Genomic DNA, 18070 nt, shown 5'->3' with positions numbered 1-18070 from the left:
AGCCTCTCGTGCGTCACCGATGATGATCTCCTTGCTCTTGCCCTTATGGGCTGCGCCTCGCAGAATCAGGACCTTTTGCCATCAAAGTTGATTATTTTATTGAGAAGGGCTCCGTGTCCACCTGTATTTTCTGAAATTTCAATCGTCCCTCATTAATGTGCCACTTGCGGTATGCGCGACGTTTGAGTTTGTCGGTGGATAGAATAGTATGATTTATCTTAATATTGCTATTTTTGAGTAATTCATTTAATATTTTATCACAATTGCCAACATTAGATATAAACTTAGCATCTTCATGTAGTTTCTTTTGAACCGACTACAAGAAGGAACAAGCCGAAGACTTGGTCTACTTTTGCCAAATCATTTCATCAGCATACACCTCTTTCGATTCGTCGTCCGAGCTACTCTGGTCGCGTTCTACCACATGGACATTTTGACAAACCGCTTTAGCAGTATCTTTGCTTCGACTTTCACAAGACAAAGCTCTATGGTGTAACTGAGCTAACGTGAAAAAACTGAATGTGTTCTAATCTTTTTAAATAATAACACATTCCATTAAAAGTTAATCCTTCTAGTTGTTTTTCTGCCAAGTGTATCTATAAGCATCGATTTCTTGTATCTCGAAACCTCCAGTTGTATTCATTAACCGAATCAATTTTCTCTAGGTCTACTAGATCAAAATCATAATCGTCCGAGAAGAAACGGTAATGAAAATTTTCTTCTAAATCTCCCTATGGAAAATAGAATTAGGAGGCAGTGTGGCGTACCACGTGAATGCAGTTCCTGTTAGGAACAATGAAAATAAACGAACACAGAACGCCTCTGTGTCGGCCAATTCTTCTAACTGTGCTAGTAACTGGCCTATGTGTTCGTACGTGCTCTTACCCTTACCCTGTTCACCCGAAAAATTAGCGAATTCAGGTATTCTAGTTCCCTGTGGGTACGGGTGATAGTCAAATCGACAATCATAGGGCCTCCAATATGACTGCCCCTGGGGATCATTACTAACTCTGAGCTTATCTCGGAACGCCCTGGCTATCTCTTCCCTCACCATGTCGATGACAGTTGGTGGGAGTCCACCGGCTCTTAGTCCAGCATAGGTGTGGTTGTTTGGATATTAGTATGTTGCTTCTCTCCCCACTGGCCTAGGTTTTGTGGGGCATTAATGCTTGCCCTATGCGGCTCAACTAACTGGCCATTCCTTTCCAACCTTCTAGGAGGAGATGGAAAAGCACTCACCCCTACGTGTGTGAGATGTTATATTACGGTGCTGGGGCGCTGTAGGATGTGATGGGAGGTTTAGGTGGGACACATGCATATTTGGATTATAATCTTCCTCGTAGTGTTCTACATATTATGTGTCGGATCATCCGGTTAGGTATGTGGACCGTCCGACTGCGTGCGTGGACTGTCCGGCCATATGGTCGAATCATCCAGTAATGTATTCGGACCGTCCGACGCTATATGCAGATGGTCTGAATTGTTCGTTTAGGGTTTGCGCATAACATGGCGGCTCGGGTGCGGATCTCGGTAATTCGGTTTCTAAAAACGGGATCGACCGTCATTGGTCCGGACGGTCCGCGCTCACGTACGGACGCTCCGGTCGTGCGTAGATCGGTGGATTTACCCCCATTTGCGTAGGTGGTCGTGGTTGTCCAGAATACTTGTTCATTGACATCCCGTAAAGGGGCTGTGATTGGGCGTGACAATCTGCAGTCGATGACCACATGTATTTCCCCCTGATTAAACCTCATGCGAGGGAAAATTTGCGACACTAGATTTATCAAACGCGCGAACTAGCCTCTTATAGTCATTTTGCGTACCCCTTATAATCTGTTGCATTTGGTCTCGCTCCTCGTCTATGTAAGCTTTAAGAGATTGTATTTTATTTGTTTCGCTTACCTTCGGGGTAGCTGTAACACCCCAGGTGTTACTCAGGGTGTCCACCCAGGGCTACACCATTTTGAGCTACTATCACATGTGGGTTAGTTGAGCAAAGTACATCAAACTTAGAATTCAAGGTCCTAAGCAAGTGCAACCCATCTTGGATATCATACCCTAGCTTGTCATGGACACTTAAAGGAGAGAATTGCCCAAAACCCTAAAGCAAACCCCTTTGGATAATGGGAACCCTAAATGTAGGTAGGATCAAAAGGTCATGTAAACCTTATGATCATGGCTTGGGCCAAATATAAAAGTTGTAGTACACTTAATAACTTACAAGTAATAGTAAGGAAGTAACCCCAAAAAGATTTCAGAAAAGCCCCAAAAAGTTCACCAAAGGTTGAGCACAAGAGAAAATTCAGAAATTGCCTAAGTCTAAAAACTAACCTTTGAACAAAGATCCCACATGTTCACCCTCATCCAAAATTCAAAACACTTCGACCCAATTGACAAAGTGGCGCCAAATTAACCCTAGAATGCCCTGGAAAGAGATGACACCTACCCTAGGGCGTTTGACACGACTTGGCACCATTTTTGTCTCGGTTTGGACCTATCTGACATAGCCAACTTCTCACCCCTCTATCTCCCTACCCCGACCATATCTTGACTTGGAACTCACAGCAAAAAGGTAGGATATGGAGCAGGGAAGAGACCGTACACAGTGGTTTTGCCAAGATACGCACGCTAAGGTGCTCAAATCTGCCGTTGAACCATGGCAGAAGCGAGCTCCCACGTGTTCGACGCGGGCTGACACCCAGGGGCGCGCTTAGAGCACGCCCGTGCGCGAACCCCCGCGCGCCCGCGCCACGGCTATAAAGCCCGTCCCAGTGCCCGGCTGCCTTCCCCGTTGCCTCCTCCGTACCACGCCTAACTCCCCCGAGCCCGCCCTTAGCTCCGGCGACCTCCCCGCGAACCGCCAGAGCCGCCCGAGAGCAACCACCGTGGCCAGCCCCTTTCCTGTCCTCCTCCGTTCGATCCAAGCCTTCAGATAGCTTCCTTGAGAGGTCGTGAAGCTTACACAAGCTTGAACCGAGGACCCGCGTCACCGGAATAGCGAAACCGTGCTCGCCGGAGTTCATCACCCCGCCAGCGCACGTGGACTGGGTAAATCACTGCGCCATTTTTCGATTCAATGCACAAATAGCCTCTACATCACCCCGGGAAGCTCACCGTGCCGTTGGATTGGACTAGGTCGCCGTGGTTTGGCCGGCACACCCACCGCCGACGAGGACACCCGCCTGCGCACGTGGACCGAGCGATTCCGGCCATCCCCGCCGTCGAGCCATACATCGTTGTGACCGCCAGAACCTCCCCGAGCCAACCCTGCCCCTCGCCGGACCTCTCTCGCCGCCGATAAGCCGCACCGCCCCTTTCTTCTCTACGGATACTGTTTACACCTGGGAGGGACCGCGGGGGAGAGGAAGAGAAAGTCAGGGGGTTTTGCGCATTGTCAGTCACACAGAGGAATAGTGGCGCCAGGGTAGAACTGCGAGGATTAATTAGGAAAGACCCTGGGGACCTCGGTGCAAAGTAGTTTTTCAGGAAACCTTTATTAAATCTGATTTAAATTTTGAACAAAACTTGAATAATTCATAACTTCTGTTTTATTCATCCAAATTTAGTCAAACCAATTTTGTCAGACTTTAAATAATGTGAACTACTTAGGAAAAATATAAAACCCTTATGTACTACAGAAAACTTTAGGGTTCTGATTTAATTATAGTTTTGGCCAAAAGCTCAATAATAAGAAGAAAAATAGTTGCACTATTTGACTAGGGTTAGAAAAATTTGGAGAAATTTATGTCCACCTACTGACCTAATTAAAAATGCTAAACCTCTATGTCCACCCCATTAAGTTAGTTTTGCCACTTATTTTACAATATGCTTAAGGTTAAGAAAAATAGAAAAGGTGATTTAAATAATGAACCAGAGGGCACCCCTATTTTTGTTAAGGTACTTATCCAATGTAGTTCACTAGAAAAATCTATCCTACCCTGGTTTAGTATAAAATGAGTAGGATACCTTTTATTTTAATAAAACAAGGAAAACTTAGAAAAACCCTACAAAAATAACCCCAAGGTAAAAACACCCCAACCCTTGGGATAATTAATGTTTTGTTAATAAAAACTTAGGAAAAATATGAAATCTGCTGTTTGACATTTTTCAAATAACAATGTAGTAGAAAGTGCCTTTTTGGCATTTAACTTTAGAAAATCATAACTAAATGACCATCCCTTAGCTTTCTGTGATTTTTGGCACAAAAGCCTATTATTACTGTTAGATGCCAACAAAAATAACCCTTAGGGCAGAACTCATGCCTAATTAAGAGATGTAGTGTAAAGTAGCCCATTTTACACAACTCTTGTTATTTTTGTCTAAAGCATAGCCTTTATATTTTAAGCCTCAAATTCTTAAAACAGACTAGAATAGCAAAGGGCAACCCACTGTAATTTTTTACAAAATTTTTGGAAAATATTAAACCCTGTCGTAGTTCAAACCTACACTAGAAACCATAAGTAGAAAATAAAGAAAGGGAAAAGTGATTAATAGGAAATTAGTGTCATCCTAAAACTCTTTATAACTTGCCCACTGAAGTATATAAAGGCAATACAAATTCCCTATGCCTATCCCTAGCAAAACCTAAACCTAGAAGTGATAAGCATAAACCATTACAAGCCACGTATAACCCAGAAACCCTAAATTGCTCATTAACTTAGTTTTTCTTCTCTCAGCATAATGTTATTAAATCTTGCATAATCATGACATACATGTTCATTGCATTCGATAGACTATAACCTTGCTGACGGAGAGTACGTCCTCGTGCCGGAGCAAGGAGCTGCTCAGGAGGTAGCCCCGGATCCAGCACCAGAGCCTGCACCAGAGGATCTGCCTGCCATAGCTTTGGAAGGCAAGCCCCTGTTTTATGCATAACCTGTTATTTATGCTATTTTACTACACTTATTGATTGTAGGATTGATTGTGCACTTAAGTGTAGGAGTTGTTTGAAACCCTAGTTGCATGATCTCAGGAATCCTGTTGAGATGAATACTAGTATGCCGGGTCGAGTAGCTGCCTTACTAATTAGGATCTCGGTAGAAGTCGAGTGATTTTTCTAGCACTCGCGCGAGGTCAGGAATTGGTTGTACCCACTCTCATATCATAATGATGTTGGTTGGTGGACAACAATCCATGGGGATTGGTTGTCCACGGGATAAAAATTGGAATAAGGATTAAGGTGTGGTACTGTGTGTCAAGCGTTTGAACGTACTAAGCACATGCTGAGAAATATGGTAAATCGGTAAGCCTAGTACCTGAGTGAACCTGGCAGTGGACATATCCCCTCACGCGACCTGAGACGAGGTCTCCCATTTCGGTTATGGTGGGTACAAGTGCGGTCACTGCACGACGGCAGTCGGGGTCAGTGAGGCATTGTACGCCAAGGCGGTGAGCCCTGATCTGCTGACGGGGAATCGATGGGGACGGTTGATGTGTGTGGGGACAGAGTGCCTCGCCACGTCGTGTGTTTAGGTTTACCTTGCAAGGATAAAAACTCGATTCGAATCGTCTGCTTTCTCGCTGCTAATGAGACTGCTTGATCCATGCTGCTACATTGAGTAACAAGTGGAAATATGATGAGTTGATATAAGATGTTGATTGCTAATAATGTTTGCTACTATGTATGAGTAGATAGTACACATTTAGCCTTAAGAGAGTCACACTTAAATTGGCAAAGTTAAAACTTGACTTAGAAACTCAGCTAGTGCTTTTGGCAACCAAACCCCACAGCCAAACAGCTGCATGTCTAGAGGTAGAGGAGTAGACTCCTCACACCGGGTAAGTCTAGCTGAGTATTAGTATACTCAGCCTTGCTTGTGGCATAATTTTACAGGTTCTCTGGAGGACATGGTTGCTGGAGTGACTTGGCCGTCCATCTTGCCACCGGGTTGGACTGTCGAGTGGGACCCTACCTTGGCTGAGGAGGAGCATGAGGAGTGATGGGACATGCTTCCCCATCTCTCTGTTTATTTACCGTTAGTTTAATTCCGCTGCACTTCGAACAATGATGACTACTTTTGCAAAAACTCTGATGGTGATGTAATAATTTAATACTCCTTAATGTATGGTTTTATGCTTTATTGTATTTGCTCTGTGACTCACCTTCGAGTGAGATTGTGGTACTTGATCCTGTCAGTGGCCTAGTCGGACTAGATCCGAGGGATTGACGGGTTATTCCCATTTAAGTGTGGTCTAGCCTCTAAGGCAGGACTTAGGCACTTAAGTCGGAATAATTCGGGCAGTTCCGCCACAGTAGCCGTAGCAGGTCGAAGCGAAGCCAGATCCATCACCGGTTGTCGAACGACCTTATTATTCCTGTCCACTTTGAAGTTGGCCAGGAACTTTGCTTATGCTTCCTTGATCAGCTGCTCCTTGTGGTTCTCAAACTCCTGTTGTTCTTCGGCCGGCATGGTTTCTCAAGTCGACTCAATAATGTTGCGAGGGCCGGACGGTCCACGACCTATCGCAAAGGCTATGGTTTCTGCCCGACGAGCCGAATGGTCCGCGCGTGCGCAGAGGCGGCAGAGTTTGTCAACATCACCTGGATCTCGCTCCCGGGAGGGACCCCGTCGGGAATGAGAGATCCTAGGGTTTGTCTTGGGACCGACAGCATACCCAAGATGTCTCTAGACGACGTAGAGCCAAAGAGAGGTGAATATTGGAGGGAGGAAACTATTTTACTGTCTACTCCTAAGGCAAAATGTAAATAACTGTAGGTTTATTAATTGTTTGATCGATTGTTGGTTGTGCAATCGATCGTACCCCTTCAAATATATAAGGGGAAGGTCTAAACTCGTTTCTAGACGTTCTCCAATAGCTCATGCAGGATTATAGGAGTAAACACACGAGTAGATAGGAATTTTAATCGACTGATTCGATCTATTCGCGGACTATTCGCACCTATGGGCGGACTGTCCAGATTGTATGGGCCTCAGGGCCACAACTTTCGACCGTGCCTGGTGCCACAATTGGTTGTTCAACAGCCTCTATCCTTAAATTATTGTTTTAGTAGTCGTATGAATTGGGACCTCCCAGCAGCTAGGGATGTAATATGGTTCGGAAAACATCCATCCGAATCTGGATTCGAAGATGGTGAACACTGGTTCGGGTGAAATTTTCGGATATCCAGATTTTTTTGGATAACAGATACGAATACAGAATACAGATGTTCTGTTCGGATATCGAATTCGAATACAATACGTCCGATATCCGTGATATATCGAATATCCGGATATTTTCTCGGATAAATCTTCTCTTATCTGGATAGTTGTGTGCATTTTTATTGTTTTTTTGTAAAAAGAAATTAACAATACACAAATAGCCTTAGAAATTCATGAAATTTTATGGAGGCATAACATATGTCCACATATGATCCTCCAATATATTTGGACCATAAAATCTATAATATGCTAGTGTTTTCTTTCATTTCACTTTCTCTTGTTGCGTGAATTACATGTGAAATCACTCTAAGTATCCAAGTTTCAACATAATCAATATCTCACTTTATTATTTTCATGTGGAGACTTGATGTTATATTCTTATAGAATGTTTATTAGGCTTGATAACTTATTTGCATTTTGATGATTTTATGCAAAATAAATTAATAATACACACATAACATAAAAATTTATGATTTTTTTAAAAAACGCAACATATGTACACATATAATCCCTACTACCCTATAAAACTCTATTGTAGGCGTCCACACGTGCACCACGGTTCTGCCCGCCCCGGTGATCCCCTCGCGTCCTTGCTCATGCCCCAAATCCGCACCCGACATCCTCGCGCACGGCGTACCTTCCATCGGTGGCTTGCCCAAGACGCTCACCTCGCAGTTCGAGACCGTCCTAGAGGCCAACCGCCGCGACCTCACCGAGTTTGGCACCGGCCTGCGCCGCGAGACCTGAGGCCAACCGCCGCGACCTCACCGAGTTTGGCACCGACCTGCGCCGCGAGACCGAGGTGCTCCGCGAGGCCGCCGCTCGGGTCGCGCGGGACCTGTCGTCCTCCGCGCACGCGCTAGACGGACTTGCCGACATCGTCGCGCAGGGCAAGGAGGCGCTCTCCCAGGCCGCCGCCGCCGCTGGTGGCGGCCCCCAGGCCTCTGACGGCGGCGATGATAGTCGCCTAGAGGGGGGGGTGAATAGGGCGAAACTGAAAATTTACAAATATAAACACAACTACAAGCCGGGTTAGCGTTAGAAATATAAACGAGTCCGCGAGAGAGGGCGCAAAACAAATCGCAAGCGAATAATGAAGTCTGTGACACGCGGATTTGTTTTATCGAGGTTCGGTTCTTTCAAACCTACTCCCCGTTGAGGAGGCCACAAAGGCCGGGTCTCTTTCAACCCTTCCCTCTCTCAAACGGTCCCTCGGACCGAGTGAGCTTCTCTTCTCAAATCAAAGCCGGGAACAAAACTTCCCCGCAAGGGCCACCACACAATTGGTGCCTCTTGCCTTGATTACAATGGAATTTTGATCACAAGAACAAGTGAGAAAGAAAAGAAGCAATCCAAGCGCAAGAGCTCAAAAGAACACGGCAAATCTCTCTCGCTAATCACTAAAGCCTTGTGTGGAATTGGAGAGGATTTGATCTCTTTGTATGTGTCTAGAATTGAATGCCTAGCTCTTGTAAGTGGTTGAGAAGTGGGAAAACTTGGATGAAATGAATGGTGGGGTGGTTGGGGTATTTATAGCCCCAACCACCAAACATGACCGTTGGTGGAGGCTGTCTGTTCGATGGCGCACCGGACAGTCCGGTGCACACCGGACAGTCCGGTGCCCCCTGCCACGTCATCACTGCCGTTGGATTCTGACCGTTGGAGCTTCTGACTTGTGGGCCCGCCTGGGTGTCCGGTGCACACCGGACAGGTACTGTTTGCTGTCCGGTGTGCCAGCATGGGCGCGCCTGCCATCTGCGTGCGCTGCGCGCGCATTTATTGCGCAGCAGGTAGCCGTTGGCGCCGAGATAGCCGTTGCTCCGGAGTCACACCGGACAGTCCGGTGTACACCGGACAGTCCGGTGAATTATAGTGGACTAGCCGTTGGAGTTTCCCGAAGCTGGCGAGTTCCTGAGGCCGACCTCCCTTGGCGCACCGGACACTGTCCGGTGTACACCGGACAGTCCGGTGAATTATAGCCGAGTCGCCTCTGGAAATTCCCGAAGGTGGCGAGTTTGAGTCTGAGTCCCCCTGGTGCACCGGACATGTCCGGTGGCACACCGGACAGTCCGGTGCGCCGGACCAGGGGTGCCTTCGGTTGCCCTTTTGCTCCTTTGTTGAATCCAAAACTTGGTCTTTTTATTGGCTGAGTGTGAACCTTTTACACCTGTATAATCTATACACTTGGGCAAACTAGTTAGTCCAAAGATTTGTGTTGGGCAATTCAACCACCAAAATTATATAGGAACTAGGTGTAAGCCTAATTCCCTTTCAATCTCCCCCTTTTTGGTGATTGATGCCAACACAAACCAAAGCAAATATAGAAGTGCATAATTGAACTAGTTTGCATAATATGAGTGTAAAGGTTGCTTGGAATTGAGCCAATATAAATACTTATAAGATATGCATGGATTGTTTCTTCATTTTTAACATTTTGGACCACGCTTGCACTACATGTTTTGTTTTTGCAAATTCTTTTGTAAGTCCTTTTCAAAGATCTTTTGCAAATAGTCAAAGGTAAATGAATAAGAGTTTGCAAAGCATTTTCAAGATTTGAAATTTTCTCCCCCTGTTTCAAATGCTTTTCCTTTGACTAAACAAAACTCCCCCTAAAGGAGATCCACCTCTTAGTGTTCAAGAGGGTTTTGATATATTTTTGAAATACTACTTTCTCCCCTTTCTTGAACATAATAGGATATCAAATAAAAATATTTTTTGAAAAACTAAGTTTTTGAATTAGGTGGTGGTGCGGTCCTTTTGCTTTGGGCTCATACTTTCTCCCCCTTTGGCATGAATCGCCAAAAACGGAATCATTAGAGCCCTCGAAGTGCTATCTTCCCTTTTGGTCATAAATAAATGAGTTAAGATTATACCAAAGACGAAGTCCTTTTGTTCTCTCCCCCAAAGATGGAGAGTCTCTTGGAGCGACGGCGAAGGATGAGTTACGGAGTGGAAGCCTTTGTCTTCGCCGAAGACTCCAATCCCCTTTCAATATACCTATGACTTGGTTTGAAATACTCTTGAAAATACATTAGTCATAGCATATACAAAAGAGACGTGATCAAAGGTATATTTATGAGCTATGTGTGCAAGTTAGCAAAAGAAATTCCTAGAATCAAGAATATTGAGCTCATGCCTAAGTTTGGTAAAAGTTTGTTCGTCAAGAGGCTTGGTAAAGATATCGGCTAATTGATCTTTAGTGTTAATGTATGAAATCTCGATATCCCCCTTTTGTTGGTGATCCCTAAGAAAATGATATCGAATGGCTATGTGCTTAGTGCGGCTATGCTCGACGGGATTGTCGGCCATTTTGATTGCACTCTCATTATCACATAGCAAAGGGACCTTGGTTAATTTGTAACCGTAGTCCCGCAGGGTTTGCCTCATCCAAAGCAATTGCGCGCAACAATGTCCTGCGGCAATGTACTCGGCTTCGGCGGTGGAAAGAGCGACCGAATTTTGCTTCTTTGAAGCCCAAGACACCAAGGATCTTCCCAAGAACTGGCAAGTCCCCGATGTGCTCTTCCTATTAATCTTACACCCCGCCCAATCGGCATCTGAATAACCAATCAAATCAAAAGTGGATCCCCGAGGGTACCAAAGCCCAAACTTAGGAGTATAAGCCAGATATCTCAAGATTCGTTTTACGGCCGTAAGGTGTGATTCCTTAGGGTCGGCTTGGAATCTTGCACACATACATACGGAAAGCATAATGTCCGACCGAGATGCACATAAATAAAGCAATGAACCAATCATCGACCGGTATACCTTTTGATCCACGGACTTACCTCCCGTGTCGAGGTCGAGATGCCCATTTGTTCCCATGGGTGTCTTGATGGGCTTGGCATCCTTCATTCCAAACTTGCTTAGAATATCTTGAGTATACTTTGTTTGGCTAATGAAAGTGCCCTCTTGGAGTTGCTTGACTTGGAATCCTAGAAAATACTTCAACTCCCCCATCATAGACATCTCGAATTTCTGTGTCATAATCCTACTAAACTCTTCACATGTAGACTCGTTAGTAGACCCAAATATGATATCATCAACATAAATTTGGCATACAAACAGGTCATTTTCAAGAGTTTTAGTGAAGAGTGTAGGATCGGCTTTTCCGACTTTGAACCCATTGGCAATAAGAAAATCTCTAAGGCATTCATACCATGCTCTTGGGGCTTGCTTGAGCCCATAAAGCGCCTTAGAGAGCTTATAGACATGGTTAGGATACTTACTGTCTTCAAAGCCGGGAGGTTGCTCAACATAGACCTCTTCCTTGATTGGTCCATTGAGGAAGGCACTTTTCACGTCCATTTGATAAAGCTTAAAGCCATGGTAAGTAGCATAGGCCAATAATATGCGAATTGACTCAAGCCTAGCTACAGGTGCATAGGTTTCACCGAAATCCAAACCTTCGACTTGGGAGAATCCCTTGGCCACAAGTCGAGCTTTGTTCCTTGTCACCACACCATGCTCATCTTGCTTGTTGCGGAAGACCCATTTGGTTCCTACAACATTTTGGTTAGGACGTGGAACTAACTGCCATACCTCATTTCTAGTGAAGTTGTTGAGCTCCTCTTGCATCGCCACCACCCAATCTGAATCTTGAAGTGCTTCCTCCACCCTGTGTGGCTCAATAGAGGAAACAAAAGAGTAATGCTCACAAAAATGTGCAACCCGAGATCGAGTAGTTACCCCCTTATGAATGTCGCCGAGGATGGTGTCGACGGGGTGATCTCGTTGGATTGCTTGGTGGACTCTTGGGTGTGGCGGTCTTGGTTCTTCCTCATCCTCCTTTTCTTGATCATTTGTATCTCCCCCTTGATCATTGCCATTATCTTGAGGTGGCTCATCTTCTTGATTTTGTCCTTCATCAACTTGAGCCTCATCCTCATTTTGAGTTGGTGGAGATGCTTGCGTGGAGGAGGACAGTTGATCTTGTGCATGTGGAGGCTCTTCGGATTCCTTAGGACATACATCCCCAATGGACATGTTCCTTAGCGCTGTGCATGGAGCCTGTTCTTCACCTATCTCATCAAGATCAACTTGCTCTATTTGAGAGCCGTTAGTCTCATCAAACACAACGTCACAAGAAATCTCAACTAGTCCAGTGGACTTGTTAAAGACTCTATATGCCCTTGTGTTTGAGTCATAACCAAGTAAAAAGCCTTCTACAGTCTTAGGAGCAAATTTAGATTTTCTACCTCTTTTAACAAGAATAAAACATTTGCTACCAAAGACTCTAAAATAAGAAATATTGGGCTTTTTACCGGTTAGGAGTTCATATGATGTCTTCTTGAGGATTCGGTGAAGATATAACCGGTTGATGGCGTAGCAAGCGGTGTTGACCGCCTCGGCCCAAAACCGATCCAAGGTCTTGTACTCATCAAGCATGGTCCTTGCCATGTCCAATAGAGTTCGATTCTTCCTCTCCACTACACCATTTTGTTGAGGGGTGTAGGGAGAGGAGAACTCATGCTTGATGCCCTCCTCCTCAAGAAAGCCTTCAATTTGAGAGTTCTTGAACTCCGTCCCGTTGTCGCTTCTTATTTTCTTGATCCTTAAGCCGAACTCATTTTGAGCCCGTCTCAAGAATCCCTTTAAGGTCTCTTGGGTTTGAGATTTTTCCTGTAAAAAGAATACCCAAGTGAAGCGAGAATAATCATCCACAATAACGAGACAATACTTACTCCCGCCGATGCTTATGTAAGCAATCGGGCCGAATAGATCCATGTGGAGTAGCTCAAGCGGCCTGTCGGTCGTCATGATGTTCTTGTGTGGATGTTGGGTTCCAACTTGCTTCCCGGCTTGACATGCGCTACAAATCCTGTCTTTCTCAAAATGAACATTTGTTAATCCTAAAATGTGTTCTCCCTTTAGAAGCTTGTGAAGATTCTTCATCCCAACATGGGCTAGTCGGCGGTGCCAGAGCCAACCCATGTTAGTCTTAGCAATTAAGCAAGTGTCGAGTTCAGCTCTATCAAAATCTACCAAGTATAGCTGACCCTCTAACACTCCCTTAAATGCTATTGAATCATCACTTCTTCTAAAGACAGAGACACCTACATCAGTGAATAGACAGTTGTAGCCCATTTGACATAATTGGGATACGGAAAGCAAATTGTAATCTAAAGAATCTACAAGAAAAACATTGGAAATGGTATGGTCAGGTGATATAGCAATTTTACCCAATCCTTTGACCAAACCTTGATTTCCATCCCCGAATGTGATAGCTCGTTGGGGATCTTGGTTTTTCTCATATGAGGAGAACATCTTCTTCTCCCCTGTCATGTGGTTTGTGCACCCGCTGTCGAGTATCCAACTTGAGCCCCCGGATGCATAAACCTACAAAACAAATTTAGTTTTTGACTTTAGGTACCCAAACTGTTTTGGGTCCTTTGGCATTAGAAACAAGAACTTTGGGTACCCAAACACAAGTCTCTGACCCCTTGTGTTTGCCCCCAACAAACTTGGCAACGACCTTGCCGGATTTGTTAGTCAAAACATAGGATGCATCAAAAGTTTTAAATGAAATGCTATGTTCATTTGATGCATTAGGAATTTTCTTCTTAGGCAACTTAGCATGGGTTGGTTGCCTAGAACTAGATGTCTCACCCTTATACATAAAAGCATGATTAGGGCCAGAGTGAGACTTCCTAGAATGAATTTTCCTAATTTTGTCCTCGGGATAACCGACAGGGTATAAAATGTAACCCTCGTTATCCTGAGGCATGGGAGCCTTGCCCTTAACAAAATTTGATAATCTTTTAGGAGGGGCACTAAGTTTGACATTGTCTCCCCTTTGGTAGCCAATGCCATCCTTAATGCCAGGGCGTCTCCCATTATAAAGCATGCTACGAGCAAATTTAAATTTCTCATTTTCTAAGTTGTGCTCGGCAATTTTAGCATCTAGTTTTGCTATATGATCATTTTGTTGCTTAATTAAAGCCATATGATCATGAATAGCATCAATATCAACATTTCTACATCTAGTACAAATAGTGACATGCTCAATGGTAGATGTAGATGGTTTGCAAGAATTAAGTTCAACAATCTTAGCACGAAGTATATCATTCTTATCTCTAAGATCGGCAATTGTAACTTTGCAAACATCAAAATCTTTAGCCTTAGCAATCAAATTTTCATTCTCTAATCTAAGGCTAGCAAGAGAAATGTTTAATTCTTCAATCCTAGCAAGCAAATCATCATTATTATCTCTAGGATTGGGAATTGAAACATTACAAACATGAGAATCAACCTTAGCATTTAAACTAGCATTTTCATTTCTAAGGTTGTCAATCATCTCACGGCAAGTGCTTAGCTCACTAGACAATTTTTCACATTTTTCAACTTGTAGAGCGTAAGCATTTTTAACCTTAACATGTTTTTTATTTTCCTTGATTAGGAAGTCCTCTTGGGAGTCCAAGAGATCATCCTTCTCATGGATGGCACTAATTAGTTCATTTAATTTCTTCTTTTGTTCCATGTTAAGGTTGGCAAAAAGAGTACGCAAATTATCTTCCTCACCACTAGCATTATCATCACTGGAAGACTCATATTTAGTGGAGGAGTTGGATTTAACCTTCTTCTTTTTGCCGTCCTTTGCCATGAGGCACTTGTGGCCGACGTTGGGGAAGAGGAGTCCCTTGGTGACGGCAATGTTGGCGGCGTCCTCGTCGTCGGAGGAGTCGCTTGAGCTTTCGTCGGAGTCCCACTCCCGACAAACATGGGCATCACCGCCCTTCTTCTTGTAGTACCTCTTCTTCTCCTTTCGCCTCCCCTTCTTGTCGTCACCTCGGTCACTGTCACTAGATATAGGACATTTAGCAATAAAATGACCGGGCTTACCACACTTGTAACAAACCTTCTTGGAGCGGGACTTGTAATCCTTCCCCCTCCTTTGCTTGAGGATTTGGCGGAAGCTCTTGATGACGAGCGCCATTTCCTCATTGTCGAGCTTGGAGGCGTCTATTGGTTGTCGACTTGGTGTAGACTCCTCCTTCTTTTCTTCCGTTGCCTTAAATGCAACGGGTTGAGCTTCGGATGTGGTGGCATCATCAAGCTCGTTGATCTTCCTCGAGCCTTCGATCATGCACTCAAAACTCACAAAATTCCCGATAACTTCCTCGGGGGTCATTTTAGTATATCTAGGATTACCACGGATTAATTGAACTTGAGTAGGGTTAAGGAAAATAAGAGATCTTAGAATAACCTTAACCATCTCGTGGTCATCCCACTTTACGCTCCCGAGGTTGCGCACTTGATTCACCAAGGTCTTGAGCCGGTTGTACATGTGTTGTGGCTCCTCCCCTTTGCGAAGCCGGAACCGACCGAGCTCCCCCTCGATTGTTTCCCGCTTGGTGATCTTGGTGAGCTCGTCTCCCTCGTGCGCGGTTTTGAGCACATCCCAAATCTCCTTGGCGCTCTTCAACCCTTGTACTTTGTTATACTCCTCTCTACTTAGAGAGGCGAGGAGTATTGTTGTTGCTTGAGAGTTGAAGTGCTCGATTTGGGCCACCTCATCCTCATCATAGTTCTCATCCCCTACCGACGGTACCTGTGCACCAAACTCAACAACATCCCATATACTTTTGTGGAGCGAGGTTAGATGAAATCGCATTAAATCGCTCCACCTAGCGTAATCTTCACCATCAAAAATTGGTGGTTTGCCTAATGGGACGGAAAGTAAAGGTGTATGTTTGGAAATGCGAGGGTAGCGTAGGGGGATCTTACTATACTTCTTGCGCTCTTGGCGCTTAGAAGTGACGGAGGGCGCATCGGAGTCGGAGGTCGATGTTGATGAAGTGTCGGTCTCGTAGTAGACCACTTTCCTCATCCTCTTGTGCTTGTCGCCTTTCCGATGCGGCTTGTGGGAAGAAGATTTTTCCTTCTTCTCTTTGTGGTGAGAAGAGGAAGACTTTTTCTCCTTCCGTTTGGAGAAGTCCTTCTTCTTCTCCTTCCTCTTGGTGCGGGACTCTTCCGATGAAGTGCTCCCGTGGCTTGTAGTGGGCTTTTCGCCGGTCTCCATCTCCTTCTTGGCGTGATCTCCCGACATCACTTCGAGCGGTTAGGCTCTAATGAAGCACCGGGCTCTGATACCAATTGATAGTCGCCTAGAGGGGGGGTGAATAGGGCGAAACTGAAAATTTACAAATATAAACACAACTACAAGCCGGGTTAGCGTTAGAAATATAAACGAGTCCGTGAGAGAGGGCGCAAAACAAATCGCAAGCGAATAATGAAGTGTGTGACACGCGGATTTGTTTTACCGAGGTTCGGTTCTTTCAAACCTACTCCCCGTTGAGGAGGCCACAAAGGCCGGGTCTCTTTCAACCCTTCCCTCTCTCAAACGGTCCCTCGGACCGAGTGAGCTTCTCTTCTCAAATCAAAGTCGGGAACAAAACTTCCCCGCAAGGGCCACCACACAATTGGTGCCTCTTGCCTTGATTACAATGGAATTTTGATCACAAGAACAAGTGAGAAAGAAAAGAAGCAATCCAAGCGCAAGAGCTCAAAAGAACACGGCAAATCTCTCTCGCTAATCACTAAAGCCTTGTGTGGAATTGGAGAGGATTTGATCTCTTTGTATGTGTCTAGAATTGAATGCCTAGCTCTTGTAAGTGGTTGAGAAGTGGGAAAACTTGGATGAAATGAATGGTGGGGTGGTTGGGGTATTTATAGCCCCAACCACCAAACATGACCGTTGGTGGAGGCTGTCTGTTCGATGGCGCACCGGACAGTCCGGTGCACACCGGACAGTCCGGTGCACACCGGACAGTCCGGTGCACACCGGACAGTCCGGTGCACACCGGACAGTCCGGTGCCCCCTGCCACGTCATCACTGCCGTTGGATTCTGACCGTTGGAGCTTCTGACTTGTGGGCCCGCCTGGGTGTCCGGTGCACACCGGACAGGTACTGTTTGCTGTCCGGTGTGCCAGCATGGGCGCGCCTGCCATCTGCGCGCGCTGCGCGCGCATTTATTGCGCAGCAGGTAGCCGTTGGCGCCAAGATAGCCGTTGCTCCGGAGTCACACCGGACAGTCCGGTGTACACCGGACAGTCCGGTGAATTATAGTGGACTAGCCGTTGGAGTTTCCCGAAGCTGGCGAGTTCCTGAGGCCGACCTCCCTTGGCGCACCGGACACTGTCCGGTGTACACCGGACAGTCCGATGAATTATAGCCGAGTCGCCTCTGGAAATTCCCGAAGGTGGCGAGTTTGAGTCTGAGTCCCCCTGGTGCACCGGACATGTCCGGTGGCACACCGGACAGTCCGGTGCGCCGGACCAGGGGTGCCTTCGGTTGCCCTTTTGCTCCTTTGTTGAATCCAAAACTTGGTCTTTTTATTGGCTGAGTGTGAACCTTTTACACCTGTATAATCTATACACTTGGGCAAACTAGTTAGTCCAAAGATTTGTGTTGGGCAATTCAACCACCAAAATTATATAGGAACTAGGTGTAAGCCTAATTCCCTTTCAGGCGACTCCGACCCCAGCTCCGCCTCCGGGACCCACGTCCGGTACAGCCGCTTCGAGGCGTAGCTGCGCGCGCTCCAGGCGGATCCGGCCACGTTCACGTCCGATCCCGAGGACGACGAGGACTTCGCCGCGTGGAGTAAGGGGTTTATCCTGGATGAGAAGGAGGAGGAGATCGAGGCCCTATGCTACGACAGCGACGCGCTGGAAGCCATGGCGGACAGGCTCGTCCCGGACGCCGTGCCCCGCGAGGTGTTCTGGCCGAGGCTCGTCCCGGACATCCTCGTCCCATACGCGCGTTCAGCAACTGCCATGTTGGGCCAGCGCCCACGCCGCACACTCCGCTCCCCTAGCTCGTCGCGCGGGGACGCGGGGTAGACAAAATCACTACGAACCGTCGTCCCTGTCTGTTCCCCAGCTCCCCCACGCGCAGCGCTGCTCCA

Source organism: Zea mays, chromosome 4, assembly GCF_902167145.1.
Source record: "Zea mays cultivar B73 chromosome 4, Zm-B73-REFERENCE-NAM-5.0, whole genome shotgun sequence".
NCBI lineage: Eukaryota > Viridiplantae > Streptophyta > Magnoliopsida > Poales > Poaceae > Zea > Zea mays.
Note: the sequence above shows the minus strand (reverse complement) of the source record.